Below are 17,655 nucleotides of genomic sequence, written 5' to 3' on the forward strand. Positions count from 1 at the left end.
TTATCTTTTTCATTATCCATGGTTTACTGTTATTTTAAATAATCACTTTATGAAAAATAGCAAATGTCACAAATACCCCTATAACATTTAGTGATCACTGTCCATTGGAAAACACCCCTGTGTGTATACTGGCTGTCCAGCGTAGACTGGAGCTGAGCTGCTGCAAAGAGCCTGCGCATCACCAACCTGGGATCAGAGGTGGAGTACGTTCGGTGCACTCAGGAAGGGTAAGGCCTGTCAATGGCAGTTAGCACAGTGCTTTTCGAGTATAACCCCAGAAGGCAACGACAACAATCATAGCAGCCCAGACTCCGCATCATGCTTCCTGATGAAGCCTTCACAAGGCCCCGGCCTCTGGTTGCAGTGAATCACAGCAAATAGGTTTAGCAAAATCAGTTACATGAAAACAGTCATTGCACTCGCACTTCAATTACTGTAAGTCCTTATTGCGGAAGAGGACTCTGCTCCTGCATTCAGCTGCAAAAGTAAGGAATGCTGCTTGCCTTCAAACCACAAGAAAGCAACTGCACTTCATTGTAGCTGGTAGAAGTGTTTGGAACATCTTGTGCATCTGCCAAATGGAGTTTTTGTGTGGAAGAAGTCAGTTCTCCCAAATCAGACAGAAGCCTATCCAGATTAGAGTCACTGGCTGTTTTCCTCTCATCCTCAGGAAGTTCCTCTAACTCACTCCCCATAGAGCTCCAAATTGAAGTGAGCTAATTTCTCCTGTGTTCCCTGAACACAGTCCATCTGTTCAATGGAACATTCGTTTCCAAATGCTTCAAGTTTTCCAGAGTGGAAATCATTCAAAAGGCTGAGAAGCCCCTTCTCCGTCTCCTAGACATCCGAGACCCCAGGGAGAAAGGAATGCTGAATCGGAGTGGGCTGAGCACCTTTTCCTTCTCCACCCTGCAGTTTCATCTTTTCTTTCATCACTTTTTTGAACTTCGGTCACTGTGAAGCTGACTGTGACACGGTTTGAAAGCCCTGTGCTTTTACCAACCGGAATGGCATTTTGGGGGCATTAGTAACCTGAGTACAATGGGCACTGAAAAACTTCTCTTCACTTTCTGCTCCTCCATTGTTTCTCGTTCCTTGTTGCACGAAGGACTGGGCCACCTTCTTATGACCCGAGGAAGGAGGGCAGCCAAAATGCCTTCGGAGCCTCCGAAGCCAGAAGCCACCTCCGTGGTGCAGCTTGAGCAGGTCGCATCCCAGACATGCACTGCCGCACGTCCCTTTGCTGCCCTACTGTTGGTTACTTTTACAACTCAAAAAACCGCATCATCAGATCTAAGGGGCCATCTGTTTTAAGATGCACCATTATTTTATTCGCCACTAAGGAAATACAATACTGCCAATTATACTTTGAAGGTATCATCAAGAGCAAGGAGAATCCTAGTTTCAAAGATACTAAAGGCTGAAAAAAAAACGTGAACTTTAGAATCAGTGAAATATAAAAAAATGCTCTAGCAACTTCACACAGCATCTCTTAACTCACTGTTAAGTGGAATAAAGATATAAGGGCCCCCGCTTGAACTTTAGACAACTGTAGCTTTGCTTTTACATTGTTAATATTTATTTTGTTTTATGCTTTGATGATTGACTCTGTATCAGAAATCCATAACTAGCATTTATGTTACTATAATTTTATAAACTTTGTCTCCTTCAGCGCCAACAATATAGGAGGATTACATTTTCTTTTCTATGGATTCATTGTTTTCTCTGTGGGCCCCTCTGAGGACCATCTGTTACAAGTACTCAGCTCTTCCATTATGGCACAAGCGTATCCATAGACAATATGTAAATAAATACATAGGGTTTGTCCCAGTTAAACTTTACAGACTCAGGCTATAAACTAGATTTGGCCTGTGGGCCTTAGTTTCCCATCCCTTGATCTAGAACAGTAAATTCTGGCCCTCATATCTTGGAATACAGTCAAGATTTTGATCTGAAAGGTTTTGAACAATCTAAACTTAAATGACTGTGGTATGCCTGGGTCGCACAAGATAATTTAAACACCTGGAAGTCTGAAATTCTTGAGATGTGGTTAATTCGGATTATTTTAGGACCCCAGGAGGAAACAAAGTCTGCTGAAGTTGCTCTTGTGTGTGTTTCTCCAGTCCTTGGGTAAGTCAAGTCAGAACAGAAAAATGTCTTTCATCCAGGCACACATTGCTGGGTCAAAGGTGGCCTTTCAACTCCCAAAATAGAATTCTTCCCAACCTCCACTTCCTGCTGACAAGAAGTGTGACCCCCTTCAATTTCCAACTGTGAAAGGATGCAATTCATGGGAGTTTTTTTCAGACCGCTAAAATGAAATCTTGGGTGATGAAGCTTCAAGGAGTCAGTAACAATTGTTGGGATGTTGCCAGTGTTTAAGAGTGTCAAATGGAAAATTCTATAGCTCAGATGCAGATCAGATTGATCAGATTCCAAGAAACAATTCAAACTGTAGAATGAAATGCATACTGAATAATATTTTCTTATCCTGTCATTTCTTTCCAACTCAAATGGAATTCTGAGAATAATAATTCTAATGTAATTCTAATAAATTTGCATTGCCTTTAAAACTATCCACTTGAAAGTCTAGGAAATTAAGCCAGCACATAGGATTCATCAGTCATTTAACCCAAACAGCCATATTTATGGTTCATTTTAGTATCTAAACCAATAAGAACCCACTCCCTTTATTCAGCTGTAATAATAAAAGTCCCTTTACAGTTTTAAATAACCTGACACAGTAGGATCTTTTTCGTTCTCCCTCGTCCAGTTGTGACTGGTGATTTCTTGCTGGCTTGCTTTCTTCCAGACCTCGAGAATGGCAGACCCACAGCCTGTCGCCTGAGAGGCCCACAGCTCTGCTCCGCTCCCCCCTCTCTCACTGTGCTCTGCCTCTCGTGTCTTCGAGTATAGACACTTGCCTCAGGAAGAGAATTAAGTATGAGAAAGAAATTTGCCCCTCTCCCTCAACTTGCTACGGTCTTATTTCTGCAAGGAGAACACTCTGAGGGGAGATATTACCTAATTGTCATTGTGTTTTATAGAAATATTATATAAATGCAAGGTAATGTTTCTCTTCACAGAGATTGAAATCTGTTTCAAAAAGTACATTTTTTTTAATTATGTACTTATTTTAATATATACTTTGCAACAAATGCTATGTGCTAAGTCATAAAGAAAAAACTTAATCAGTGACTATACATAAATGAGCAAAAGATGCTAAATTTTCAGTTTTCTGCTTTAGAATGACATTTTCAGGTAAGCTAGAAGTGCGGTCTTGTTTTCCCAAAAGTATTTCATTCGCTTCTAACAATGCTTATGGACTAAACTCCAAATTTAATAAGACAGAAAAGAGCCTTTAATGGAAATAATGTATATGCCTGATTCAGTGGGGAATGCCCCCTCTGTGTAAAATCCTCAGGCACGCACTGAATGTCTCCAGTTACTTTGCAAAGACTAACGAATCACAAATGGCTGCCGGATACAGCTGTGTGGACTTTAGCGGGATGATTTTCATTTTGCTGGAGAACAAAACATTCGTGTGTTCACTTCCCATTCACTCTCTGTCTGTAGTTGGGCACAGGGACTGACGAGGATGACACCTGTTGTTCCCCGTTGACTGAAGCACAGCAGCTGAGGGCTCAGGGAGCTGCCCATATTCCACTCTCAGTTCCATTTCTTCATGCGTCCCTCCAGCTGGCTGAACAATACCAAAACATGTGCCCATATCCACAGAGGGGGAGAGAGGAGAGAGAGGAGGGAGGGTTTGGGCAGGAATGAAAGCACCTCCCCAAAACGAGTTCTTTTAGCCCTGGCATTTATTAGTGGAGCATCAGGAGAAACCTCTTTCACCTTCTTCAGCTGTTTGTTTCGCCCTTTGCAACAGATCATCATGGGACTCGCTGATAAGCATCTAGATGTCATTCCAGTTTCAGACTTAAACTTCCCATACAGGGCTCTTCTTCCTGAGAAACAGACCTGTTTACATTGGCCGTCACATTACCTTGCCTAGGGATGGTCTTCTTTAAAAACAAAATTATTGGTTATTTTCTAATTATTAAAATAATGTCATGCTCATGGGGAAATTTTGGAAAACAGACAATTCTAAAAACAAATTATGATGTCCTAGAATTTTGTCATGTAGAAATAACCTCTGCTCCTGGTTATCCATGACGTTGGGACAGAAAGCAAGTGTCATAGTTGGTTTTCTCATCAAATCTACTGTGAGCGATTGCCCATAAACACAAATCTTTACGCAGTCACTTAAAAAATTCATGTTTGTTGGGCAATTTTTGAGCTTTTAGGTTTTTTATTATAATTTGCATTGTAATAAGCATCCTGTAATAAATATTTGTTGGCATTTCAGATGTTTTCCTTGGGATAAACTTTGAATAGGGAAGGGTGAAGAGGAAAGAGTGGTGTAGCAAACAGCAGAGCAATTATGAAAGCCAGGAGGTCAACAGGAAGCATGGCACACGGAGGAACTGAAAATAGTTGAGTGGGGCTGGAGCCGAGGGGGGTTGGGGGGAAGGGGGGAGGGAAGCAGGTCACAGAGATACCACAAAGAAGTCAGACTTTGTCCTGAGGGCACTGAGGAACTAAAGGAGGGTTTTAAGCTGGAGATCAGACCTGCAAGTTACCTATTCATATATTCTAAGATCTTTCTGGTTGCAGCTCGAAGAGTGGGTGGGAGGCAAGGAGACCAGAGAGGAGGCTGGCACAGTGATTGAGGGGAGGTGTGGTGGAAGTCTGGACAGGGAGGTGGCTGTACAGATGGAAGGAGAGAAGGTGGATTTGGGAGAGACTGAGAAGGTGACACCCACAGGACTTACTGTGGACTGCTGCCCGGTGAGGACGACCCGCAGGCTTCTGGCTCGAGCAGTCGGATGGGTGGTTAGACAGTAAACCCAACTGCCCCCCACCCAAACGGAGATGTCCAGGAGTTATTTGAATCTAAAGTTTGGTGTTCAAATGGACTAGAGATACAGATTGGGGAGTTATCAGCATATAGAAATTAGTTGACGTCATGGAGGTAGAGGGAAGAGGAAAGGACAAGAAGAATGGTTAAAAGTAGGAAGGCAAGAACTTGCTGCACCATGGAAGCCACAGGAGAGAGTGTTCTAAGGCCACGTCAGGTGCTGCCAGCAGGTCCGGGAACAAGAACCAAGGCAGAACACCAACCATGGACTGAACTCAGTGACCTGGAAAACCCAGGGAAGCAAGGTGCAGTAATGAAGTCTGGCTTCTTAAAGAGGGTAGCTCTCATTCATTTTGTAACCACCAAGCAAAACTATCTTAGTGTAGATAAAGCTAAGGGAAATTGTTTTACCCCCCCCCCCCGCAGTGGGAGTGGAGGGCCTCTGCTCTGCTCAGGCAAAATGGGCATATTAATGTAGGCACCCTTATGATCTTAGTGAGACAGTCTACCTAATGTTGCCTCTCATCAATTTTTAACACCCTCCATGTATGCTTCTTAGATTAATTCAAATATCCCACTTATGGGAACTTCTTTGAAGGCCATGGGCCACTATAAGATGTTGGCACTATGCTGTTTCATCTGCCACATTCTCTTAATTTCTGAATCCACATCATTACGTAGGTCCCGTCTGGAGCAGATACAAACTTATGTAGAGGTTCAAAAGAAGGCAGATCTTATCTGGTTGAAAGATAGAAAAAGAAGGTCAAAAAAAGATTCACAGAGGGATTTGCATTTTCATCACTCCTTTGTCTCTGACACATGTTTCTGAGGACTGACCTGTCACTACTCCGTGGAATTCCCAGGGGCCACGTTGGAACCAGGGATGGTGCGGGGGCAGGGCCTGGAGAGCATCCTTATGCCCCGGGAGCCCAAGGGTTGGGCGCCCCTCCACAGCAGATCCACGCTTGTGGTGTGGTCTGGAGCCGGATAATGACGGCCATGAAGATCAAGTTTATGCTTCAAGTGCGGTGACCTCTAAGATAGTACCATTTTGCGATTCCTGATACTACTATAGAAACATGACTTTTCCCTGTTCAGTAAACAAACTATTAAAAATAACAACTGGGGCTTCATACTTTAGAAGCTTACATGTTGTCTCTGCACATTTCAGCATGACTGTCACGTCCGTTTTGAATTCACCTCCTTTGCTGATCATGCATGTCAGATGCCCAGACAATCTAGCTGATCCTCCGTGGAGCACTTCCCCCGGTGCTCGTCATCACGCGTGCACTTGGCCTTTTTGTTTGATCAGCACAGAAGGTGGTACATGCTGAGCCAGGTTTAGAAAATTGAGGATTATGCTTCTAAATGCTGAGCTGATCCCCTCCCCTTGCTTTTTTTTTCCCCAGGATAAACAGTGACCCTCGTGGTCTTTTTTTTTCCCCAACAACATTCTTATTTGCCTTCATTGAGATTATTTAGTTTGCAAAGTAAGCTCACTGTATAATCAGAACTCTTTCAGATAAAGTGACTGGATTAAACCACAAATTGAATATTCTGGAAAGAGCTCACAGATTTGTCGGACCCTGGAGACGTCACGGGGTCTGTATTTGTTTTTACCCCTCATCAGTGCAATTTTTTCATATTTCCTTATGCTGCACATTATATTATGAGACTTCAGCACCAAAACCAAGGACTTGATCATAATCCAGATCCATTTTCTTCCCCCAGCCCATCTCTCTTTGCTCCCCAACCTCTGCATCTTGGCCCCAGTCTGTCCTTACTATAGGTTTCTTCTGCACGGGGCAGACCTTGGCCACAGGCATCTCCAGGCTTGCATTATGCCAGCATAGCAACCTAAAGGAAAGGGAAAAACCTTTTGTACTTCAAAATATGTGAATCCCAAGGAAAGCCTCTGATGAACTCACATGCCCTCCATCCAGGGTAATAGCATCAAGGCCAGGGGATAAGGCGCAGACATAGAACCCATCCCTGAGGCTGGGGGCTGTGGCCCTGTGGTAGCCAGCACTGCCCATGGTGGGGAGAGGACCAGTTCTCCAGAGGGAATGAGGCAGAGTCCTCAAGCAGGGGCAGACAAAAACCAATGTAGACTATCCTCAGTATCCAGATGCTCTTTTCTCTTGAATGATCTCTCTCATTAGTGCCCCAGAGTATCCTGATGAGTCACAACAAATTATATTCTTGGAATTAGACTAACACTGTATGTTTTCTACCCCTTATCAGTGTGACTTTTCACATTTCCTTATGCTGTACATTATATTATGAGTTATTATTAGTTTTAAAGGTGCCTTCACATAATCTCACTTAATTCTTACAATAACCTGAGCCATGTGTTATTGCATTAAATCTATTTTACAGATGGACAAAAGGACATAGCTTCTGTGACTTACCCACAACCACAGAAACAGTATAATTGGAGGTTTGATGAATGCAGACCTTTGCTCCTTTGCTAGTTTCTCTGGGCATCAAAGCCTTAGATCTCTGTTGACTGTGTTTTGGTTTGGGGCATTTTTTGTATTTATGTTTCTCCTTGGAAAAATAGAGACTGTGCCGTCTACTTTTACTGCAAACCCCGATGAAACTTCCTCTAGTGCTGTGGGTACTGTGGCTGTTTAGTAAGTGATGCTGACTGGTGATGACTGGAAGGTTTAAGACGCCATCGTTCGCGTTAGATACAGTGGGCACCTTTGAAGCCGTGCAGCCGGCAGGCAGTGGAGACGACTGTGGTCCCATGTTTGCTCACCCACCGGAAGTCGGCACAGGGTCTCTTCCCCAGTGAGGAGTCTGGTCTCTGGAGAGCACCTGGGAATTCGGCCAAGACTGTGGAGAGTGTTCCTCTCTCACTTTGGGGATTTCTCACCTCCCGCACCCCATCCCCAGCTTCCATCTGAGACACCACAGAAACACTTTAGCACCCTGAGCCTGCAGCCATTCTGTAAGCAAAAGGCACCTGTCCTACCCCAAAATGCCTCAGGAGCCCAAAGGTCCCGCCCACCCAAAAGGCAGCACCCCAGCACCCTGACCTGGCCACTTCCGTACAGCACACCCCGTAGTTCAGTGCCCCCACATTCCTCTTTTTAACAGTAAGTCATACACCCAAGATTATAACATTTATTCCAAGGAAAAAGTTTTAAGATGGAACAAGGGAAGGGTTAGCGTTCTCTTACCCTTTCTCAGGAAGCCAGTTTTTCGAGCTATAAACCAGACCCACCTATTTCCCAGTTCCAGGTGTGCACCTTCCCCCTCTGTCCAGGCTGCTGGCTCTTCTCAAAGTGACTCCTTACCTTCTCTGGGTTCCCATTCTTATCTCCACTGTGCATCTGCAATGCCCCCTGGGACCCTCCCTGACTAAGCTAGAGGAGCTTCTTTTGTGGTTCTTTTTCCTGATTCACAATGACCTGTTCCAATTTACTATGAGTTACTCTCAGAAATGACCTAACACTGCAAAGCTAGATAAAGGCAGTTGTTGATTCAGGTCCAGGGAGCGGGGGAAGGGTGTATGTTTCCATTCAGAATTTTGTACTGGTTGTACCTGTTGAGTATAATAGCATGAAATGTCTGTTCTTCTCTCTTATTAGTCCCACCATGTAATGCTTGTTGGAACTGGATCAGAAGGTCATCAAAGGGCATGTCTACCTATCAGTGTTAGTTTCCTGTCACTGCAACAAATTAACATAAACTTGGTGACTTGGCCATGAGGAATTTTTCTCGCCAAAGGCCAGCAGTCCAAAGTCAGCATCACTGATTTAATTTGGGCACAAAACCACGGAGTTGTCAGGACAGTTGTCAGAGGGAGAGCCTCCCTCTGGAGGCTCTCGGGGAGAATCTGCTCCGTGTCTCCTTGAGCTTCTGGGTACTGCCAGCACTCCCTGGCTCGTGGCCACATCACTGCAGTCTCTGCCTCTGTGATCCCATTGCCTTCTCTTCTGTGTCAGCTCTCCTCGGCCCCTCTTTTAAGAATACTTGTGATTGCATTTGTGGTCCACTCAGATAATCCAGGAGAGTCTCCCCATTGCAAGACCCTTACACAATCACATTCACAGTCTTTTCTTTTCTTGTTTTTTTTTGCTTGTTTGTCTATGTATAAAGTAACATTCACAGATTCCAGAAATTAGGATATGGGTATCTTTTGTGGGACCATTATTTAGCCTACCGCACTACCCCTCCCCATAATTCCCTCACACGTAACCCCCGAGTTCTAGGTCAGGGTCAGTTCGCTCTCCCAACTTCCTGAGTCTGAGGCGGCCAGCACTGCACTTGTTCCTTCTAACCTCTTACTTTCTGCCACCTGCAGTGGTAATAGGGTCCTTGGTGTCTGACCGCCAGCTCTCCAAAGGGCAGAGGAGTTTAGACTCTCTGATCAGGTCCCTTCTTCCACAAATCCTGGGTCTGGTGAGACAGGAGAGCTGAAATGGGGTAGATCTCCAATGTAGCTGATTTGTGGTCATAAGAATCAAGTCGTTTTGCTTTTGTTTAGCTTTGACTAGTGCAGAAATGTCTTGCCTCTGCCTTTCTGGCAGAATAGCTCCAGAACATAAAACCCATGGGGACAGAAAGCAGATCTTCGGCTTATCACACACCGTGCCCAGCAGTGTCTCCACAGACTAGACAGTTACCAGCCACCTCGGTGCCACACCCCTCAGACCGCCCCGTGGACCCCTCCCCACTGTGGTTAGCCTCCTCCAGCCAGGCGTCTTGCCAGCATCCAGGGTGGATTTGACGGCACCAGGCAGGGCTTCAGATGTCATCGGTGGCATTCTGAAGCCCTCTGTTTAGATGTAGATCTTGTTCCTGTGGCCTTTTTTTTTTTTTTTAAGCAAAGAGTTGAATCCTGTGCCAGATACAATGTTGCAGTTATAAGAGGCATGTGTTATTATCCTACACACCATGTATGCCACTGCTTAAAATACCCCTTGATGGCGAGGGCTGCAGAAAGACACCCACTGTGACAAGTATGAAAAGCGGCCTTAGGAAAGTAGTTGTAGAGAAACCAGCAGTGCTGCTGTACGTAGCTGCTGATAATTGCTGTTCTTGGCATTAGTTCCTATCTGCTTAAAGCAGAAGGCTGGGGGTGGGGTGAAGGGACATGAGTGGAAACTGCATGTAACTGAAAATTTCCTCTCTACTCTAAGAAGAATTCTCTTGAAAGGAAATGAAAAACAGTTCCAGATGGTCAATGGAAGATTTTTTTTTTTTTTTTGGTTGGAAACCTATGCTGTCTCCTTGTTGAGAATAACTATGCCTTGAAAATAGGGGTCCAAACTTAGCCACCCACAAAAAAAAGGCAGCTTCATAAAAGAGAATGACCAGGATACAGATGAACAGTCTCTAGTTCTTTTCTGTTATCCAGCCAGAATCTTCACTTTGAGTTCATGTACTTATCTGAGACACAGACGCTGTCTAGGAGTCAATGGTATCATGTTTTCATACCTATCTGCACAACTGAAGCCTTTTAAAACTCGGAAGTAACAAAGGATAGATAGATATCCTTAACCTGAATAGATAATTGGGATAAAATAGAAGGTTTAGACAGATGATTTAAAGAACAAAGAATCTGATACAGTCTAAAAAATACATGAGAGGCAAAAAAATGGAGAGAGTTCTCAGTGGGTCTAGAATATTAGTCATCAAATCTTTACAGAGCCCCTACTATGTGCTGGACCAGACACTGGGTTAGGAAATGGGGATGCAACAGTGAACAAGACCCCAACCCTACCCAGGAGTTTAGTCTAGTTGGGGGACTGGATGAGTAAGTAAGCGATTATATTTACTCATCCAGTCCCCCCCCCCCAGGATATTATATTTACAATGCCCAGTGTGTTCAAGTACATCAGAGGGACAGGTAACTTGCCTTAAGGATCAGGAGAGGCTCCTGAAAATGATGTCGATATTGAGACTCAAATGACATAGAGCAGTTGGTCTGGAAAAGGTACCAAGAGTCTTACAGGTGGGAATGGTGCATGCAAATGGCCTGGAGGCCAAGGCATCGGGGTGGACAGGTGTTTGTGGGTGAACCAAGAGACTAATAGCTGACTGACCTAGACAGACAGGCAGGGAAACATGTGAAGGAGAGAAAAGACGGCAAGACAGCAGGAGGGAGCACAGGGTCCCATCCAGTTTTTCCCGCAGCTGAGTACCCCACCTCCTATACGTTTTAGTGTTGTCACAGAAGGCAGGCTCCCAGCAGGCCAGCAAGCTGCCTCATCCTCTCTGCTACTTTCCCAGGAGACAGAGGTCCCCTGACTCAAACTGGAAAACCGGGGGAGGGCCTGCAGGACCAGAGCCTGCCGCGCTGTCTGTGAGAGTTCTGGTAGCAGAACCTGATGGCTTGGAGGCTGAGCAATCGGGGTCCTGAAAGTTGAAATAAATCTTCCTTTCTAGTGGAGTTCTGGATTCATCCCCAACCTGCAGCAAGCTATGAGATGCACAGCTCTGATGTTCCCTTTTAGATTCGGGGGGGGGAGGGGGAGGGCATTCTTTAGATCACCTGAAAAAAAATACAAGGAATTTTAGAAATTACCTGACAATAAATGTCAGGTAATACTGACTAGAAATCAATCCACAGCAGCTGCTTCCCACAGCTGCACACCATGTGGTGACTGCATTCGAACCTGTTAAAGTAAATGTAAGGCTAAAAATATCCAGGAATGTCAGTCTTCAGGAGCTGCGTCTCTAAACGAGGCAGCCACAGAAACCCACAGTGGGGAGGAAGAGGACTGAGGGGAGGTTTGTCTTTGGCCCACTGGATCCATGGTCAGATGGGTATTACCCGAGGGGCCGAAGAAACGACACCAGGAGCGTGCAGTTCCTGGTTCACATTCATTGAGTGAACCTCATGGTACCCATTTTACAGATGGTTACAAATATATGTGTTGGCCCCTGAACTCTTACAGACTGAGAGTACCTAATCTCAGCTGTAATCCAACTCCAGTTGATTTCATAAGGAAAACATAAGTAGTTAGAGAGAAATAACTTCTTCACTGTTTCCGTGATCTGCCCAAGCCAGTTAGCATGGAGAGAGTGTGTGACACTCTGCTAAGAAGCAACCCCTTTTTTAAGTTGTGAAACTGCGGCTGGGACTTTCTCACCAACAGAGGAAAAAGTAAGTTGGCGTCGGAAGGAAGCATGCTCCACCAGAGACAAAAGCAAAAGGATGCTTTTCTTAATTGTGGGGAATTCAAAAAGGAATATATACACTCATTTAGTGCCAAAGAAAATAGATATGCTTTTCCACGCTTCGAAAAGCACCAACAAATATTTTTTACTGCCTTTTTAGCAAGGAAAGCCCATCTACCCCCGGGGGCAGCAGCTCGGAGGTGAGCACAAGAACAGCGAATGCTTGTTGAGCACCATGCCCCAGACACTGTGCCCCAGACACTGTGCTGACCAAGCTCTTCGCCAGGGGCCCTGACTGATCATCACAAGATCTGTATGAGGGTGATGCTGTTGTTCTCCACCTTCCGTGACCGAGGAAACTGAGGCTCAGCAGGGTTTAGAAATTTGCCCCAGGGCACACTGCTTGTCAGTGGAGAAGGCAGGGTTCCCCCCACCAGTCTCTCTCCAGAAGGAGTGCTCTTAGCGGAAAACTGTCTCAGCATCACTGTCTTGTCACGAAGGTTAACTAGACTGATTTTCAGAGTTGTCTGTGTTTCCCGTGGGGAGTTTTTCTGTTTTTCATTTGTATTTTTCTTTTTTGGCGTTGGCCGTATTTGGTACTTCCTCCGTTTCCTTCCCTTTTGTAAACTAGGTGAATGGGCACTGAATCGGAAGTCTGACAGCTAGGTGAGAGTTTCACTTCTGCCACTAACGACCAAGTGACTTCGCACAGTTCACGGCCTCCGGGCCCCCTGGTTCCTTATCTGTAAAATGAAGTTGCAGGACCATAACGAAGGCGCGCTCCTGTGCCGAATACCCCCCTCTCTCCTTTCTCTCTCCCTTGCTGTCCTCTCCGGTCGCTTCCTTCCTTCTTATCCTGGCCACTGGCGAGGACCCTCAGGCCCTCCCTCCCCGGGGTCCTGAGTCACTTTTCGTCTGTGCGGCAGGCAGGCAGGCAGGCAGAGGAAGTAGTGTGAGAGTGCACTGCTGACCGAGCAGCTCGGGGGACGCAGAGGTGGTGAGGAGAGGGGCGCGCAGTGTGGCATTACGCAGAGGAATGCACGGGCAGAGCTGGCCTTCCTCAGAAGTGAAGCGAAAATCCGCCCTGGCTTTGGGCCCTCCATGCCTGCTGGCTTTTCCATGGTCTCCCTGTCATCGGGGACCTCACACTGCACCTTAGCTTCATACTCCTGCGCCTTCGGACCAGGGCATCCCATCCTCCTCCTGTCTCCCCACGGAGCATCACATCCTACTGGCTCTGTATCCCGTGCCCTCGGACTCCACTGTCTGTTTAGCAGCTGTGCCTCAGCTTCTGTGACGTCCACCAAGTAGCCCCCGCAAGCACTATAATGTTGTAACTCATCTTAAGACAACATCTAGAATTTAAGAAGGCCTCCAAAAAGTTAAGGTACTTTGGGACAGAATTCTCCCGTTCTGACCACCTGTTTTTGGTCCAAAGGCTCTCCAGGCCTGAATACAGGGGTTTCTGCTCACGGTCAGGAGCAGGCCCTCCATGTGGAAGTTGGGGTGTGAGTAGGGTGAGACCCCATGAGGAGAATGTATTCGATACCTTTACCATTTTGAGTTATTTTTCCCTTTAACCAAAGAACATAAAAGTATTTGTTCCCGGGGGATATTTTACTAGAGATGAATATTTAGAGTGTCTCAGGAAACAGATTTATTTAATCCAGGTTTAATTGTTAGGGTTCCATGGACCATATCTCAGCAAATTAATGTTTTCCCAAATAAGTTTAAATTATTGGTCATTAATTTCACTAGTATCCGCATTTAAATATTTCTGAAGCTCTGGCTACCGAACATAGGAGCAATTTATATGAGTCATTGAAAATTCCTCTTACTAAAAAAAAAAGAAAATTCCTCTTGCTCTCACTTCCCCCAGAGCTCCTTTCAGTGTGTTCGTGACTGTGTGGGACTCGGTGGGCCCGGATCACACACAGGCAGCCTCTGAAGGAAGACTGCTCTGCGCTCGCCACCAGAGCCCTCGTTTCAGACGACAGAGATGATGCCTTCGTCAGGCCTTCTCACTCCTGCTTTAGGTGTGTTTCTAAGGAGTAGGTTGGTTGTCATGGTTTAGAAGAACCTCTTCGCTGTCAGGAGGCAGTCATCCTAGAGGGGGCACCAGCCATCTGGTCCCTGAGGGAGAGGCCTTTAGGGAATAAATAGACAGGCTTTTAGCCAGAATGGCGTAGACATTTGTTTCCCCACTTAAAGCGGACCTCAGTTCCAGTTCTAGAATTCTAACCTTCCAGAGTCGAGGTGGAGTCTTTTGGCAAATTCATTAAGAGACAGAGTGTTTTCTCTAGGTTTGCTGACTGAAGGGGCTTAACTACCCGCCCCCTGTTCTCAGCATCTTAGTCCTTCCCCTCCCCATCCCTTCTCCACCCCCTGCCAGTCCACGGCGAAGAAGAGAAACTTTGCCAGTCATCTTTGACAATGGAAAGGTTAGAATTCTGGAATGCAGGAATAATGGCAGTTCGGTTGGCATTTATTATTTTTATTTGTAGTTTCTGTCACTGGCTCTGGCAAGACCTGGTTGAGAAGAATCCTTCCCTACCCTGGCGTACCAGAGTGGCTTCGAAGATCACTGTAGCTCACTTAGGACTCTTGGAAGGGACGCAGGCCTGGCTAGATAGGTTAGGTAGACCCAGTTCTCCTGGTCAGGAAGTGGCAGTCCAGTCAGACACGAAGCTCTGATGTCTGGGAGTCCAAAGCTCCCCAGGCAGCTGAGAGCAGAGCCGGCCCACCGCACCCGTCACATGCCTGTTATTCATCACAGGCGAGATGTGTCATGAAGGGGAGACCTCACCTGTGGGATAAAGCAGCCTACGTTCCTGCCCACCTTTTGGTATTCGCTGAGTTTTCAAAACCTTCCCTACCACACCCCTTGGTCTTTGTTTGACTTCATAGTGAGGCATCTGTACTTACCGGAAATACCTGGACTCAGTCCCTGTTGCATTCAGGACATTGACCTTGGGAAGTCCTTTCTGCAGACCTCGCATAAGCACAGTGGCCAGGCCATCCCCTCACCTAGTGTGTGGTCAGTCCCATCTTGGGCTCAGCAGTTACAGAGATGATTAAGACCCTCCAAGAATACTGTTTCCTGAGCTTCTCCCGTTTATGCTGAAATACAGTTTGAGAGAGAATGCCATGAGGTTGGGCTCCAAGGAGGGAGGGAGGGAAAGAAGGAAGGGAGAGAAAGGAAAGGAGGGGAGGGGAGGGGAGGGGAAACAAAAGGTACACAGATCGATTTTCTTCTTTTGGAGCAGGAACCAGAGCAGGAAAATTGCCACACGGGCGAACTGCTGCAGGGTGGTCCGTGTGGGCCTCACACTTCAGGTTCCCACTAATCCTGTTTCACACCACCCAGTGTAGCCCTTTCTCTCCTTCTCCTTTTAACTATTTCTAGTTATTAGATATCCCTGGTTTAAAAAGCAGGCAAGCATACTTCCCCAAGTACTCCATTTCCTCACGTTTGTCTCCGGCCCATCGTATCTCCTCAGCCCACTGATGTAAATCCATATCCCCATTCCCTTCAGCAACCCAGGGAGCTCGTCAGTATGCCAGCGGATGATCTAAGCCCCAAATCGTCACCTCTCTAGAAAGACGAACAAAAACAGCCGAAAAGAGGGAGGGCGGTTGGGGATGGGGGCTCTATAAATGATGGATAAAACCATGATCTCAGACGAGCCAGCCTGGCCCGGTCCCCTACGGTGGTCATGCGGGTGTCTGAGCGCACAGTTTTCACCCGTGGGCCACAGCACCCCAGTCTGGGCCGGCAGCGGCAGTGGCATTTTAATGTCAGATGGAAGCGCTCAGGCCCGCGTTGCCATGGCGACCCCGGGAGTGGAAGAGCTAAAAGCAGCAGCAGCAGCCACCTCCCGGCGCAGCCTACCCTGAGCTGAGTGGTGCGGTCGGATTCCCTTTGTCTCACTCGCTTGCTGGCTCTCCGGGTTCTCTCTTGCCCCTCCCCCTCCCTCCTCTGCTTTGTCGCCCACTGCCCCCCACTCCCAGGTTCCCAGGGCAGCAACCCTTCCCAAACTGCCAGAGGTCCTGGGCCCCTGGAGGTACCAGGAACCAGACGCCCCTAGATGGCCCCAGGCCAGGTGAGCATTCCCCACACCTGACATTAGGCCCCACCCACTTGCCATTTTGGGGGGTCCTGCGGCCTCACTTCAAACCAGTCTTTTAGAAAGAGAATTAAGAGAGCAGGAACTGTTACGTCCCTTAGCTGTGTGTCTCCCTGGCTGTGTCCACCCTGGCAAAAGGTGCTGCCCACCTGGCCCACCCCGCTCCCCAAGAGCAGCATGGAGCTGTAAGTCATGGAGACGCACCTCCTCAGTACCTCAGAGAGCTCCTCACCCGTGGGAGTTCCTCATTTCCATGGGATTGCTGCCCCATCAGAGTTCAAGGGCTTGCCGGGCTTGACCTCTGTTCACTGGGGGTGGGGTTGCTGAGTAAGCAAATGCGCTGCTGTTAGCGCTCTGTACCCTGGTGAGGAAGGGCGCTCCACTCCGCGGGCCCAGCAACAACCCCAGCCCACCCCAGCCCGTCAGCCAGCTTCGTCCTGGGCAGCACAGCAGCTGTATCGCACTGGCTTCAGATGTCGCGTTGGTTCATATTCTAGTTGATGCCCTCTTTTGGGGGGGAAAAATGCAAAAAGAAAACAGATTTGTGCCACTCTATTAGAATGCCTAGAAAAAGGGCACACCATGTTCTAATTAGAGTTAAAAAATAAAATAGAACTTCTTCTAGACACTAATTATATTTTGGACATAAACGTTTAGTTTACCAGTATGTTTTAGAATGAACCTCTTCCATGTTCTGAAGGTCGCACCTAATACTTAAATGATAGAATACATTGACAGCCAGAAACCTGGGACCACTCTTGTGCAGGTCCTGAGTCAGTGGCTGTCTGGTGTCTTCTTCCATAACAAACCCCAGTCGCATCGCCATCACCTGTGTCAGCAATGAAAGGTGTGTCTTTAAGGTGGTTAGAGGCTGAGGTTTTAGCATTGAGCCTTGAATGGGGTGAATGTACACCCCAACAGTGTACATACACATGGGCCTGTGTGTGTTGTCTGTACAGAATATCATACACACAGAGCAGTGTCCAGTCTGAGGCGCAGGAACGCAATGTAGCTGCTTAAGGAAGGGAACTGAGAGGACAGGCTAGGATGGAAATGTGTTTTCCCTATACATGCCCTGGTCCCCGTGATTATTATGCCATGTGCATTTATGGTTTGCTTTTAAAAATAAAATGTGATATTAAAATTTAATATCACTTCCTCAAGAAAGTGTTTCCTAATTCCCCCACAAGTAGAAAAGACAAAATTAGGTCCCCTGCCCTGAGATTCCATAGCACTCTGTATTTTTTACCTTCAGAGCTCATCATCACACTCAGAGATGAGTGTGTAACTCATGTTTAGTGAGGCCTCCATGCCAGACTTTAAGCCCCATGAGGGCAAGGGCAAGGCCTGTCTTACACGCCGCTGTATCTTCAAGGGCGGGCACATGGCGGGGTCTCAGTCTGTATCTGTTGAATAAAGAGATGGGAGGAAGGGGACCAGAAAGGAGGTGCCGACGTGACAGGGCAGGGT

At 46.8% G+C, this 17,655-nt stretch overlaps 1 protein-coding gene, 1 long non-coding RNA gene and 1 pseudogene across 2 annotated transcripts in view; 1 reads left to right on the plus strand and 2 right to left on the minus strand.

Moving 5' to 3' along the window:
• MYO1D (myosin ID) overlaps window positions 1-17,655 on the plus strand; it is a 334,697-nt gene that overhangs the window by 286,366 nt on the left and 30,676 nt on the right. The window lies entirely within an intron of this gene.
• Window positions 447-8,262, minus strand: LOC119047851 (coiled-coil domain-containing protein 28A-like; annotated as a pseudogene).
• Window positions 13,537-16,568, minus strand: LOC119047834 (uncharacterized). Its single transcript, XR_005082206.2, has 3 exons — window positions 16,390-16,568; window positions 14,984-15,178; window positions 13,537-14,204 (listed from the first exon to the last, which is right to left on the minus strand). It is a non-coding gene; the product is annotated as an uncharacterized LOC119047834 (long non-coding RNA).

The sequence above is a fragment of the Artibeus jamaicensis genome, unplaced genomic scaffold (genome assembly GCF_021234435.1).
Source record: "Artibeus jamaicensis isolate MK-2021 breed Jamaican fruit bat unplaced genomic scaffold, CSHL_Jam_final contig_1998, whole genome shotgun sequence".
Classification (NCBI taxonomy): Eukaryota; Metazoa; Chordata; class Mammalia; order Chiroptera; family Phyllostomidae; genus Artibeus; species Artibeus jamaicensis.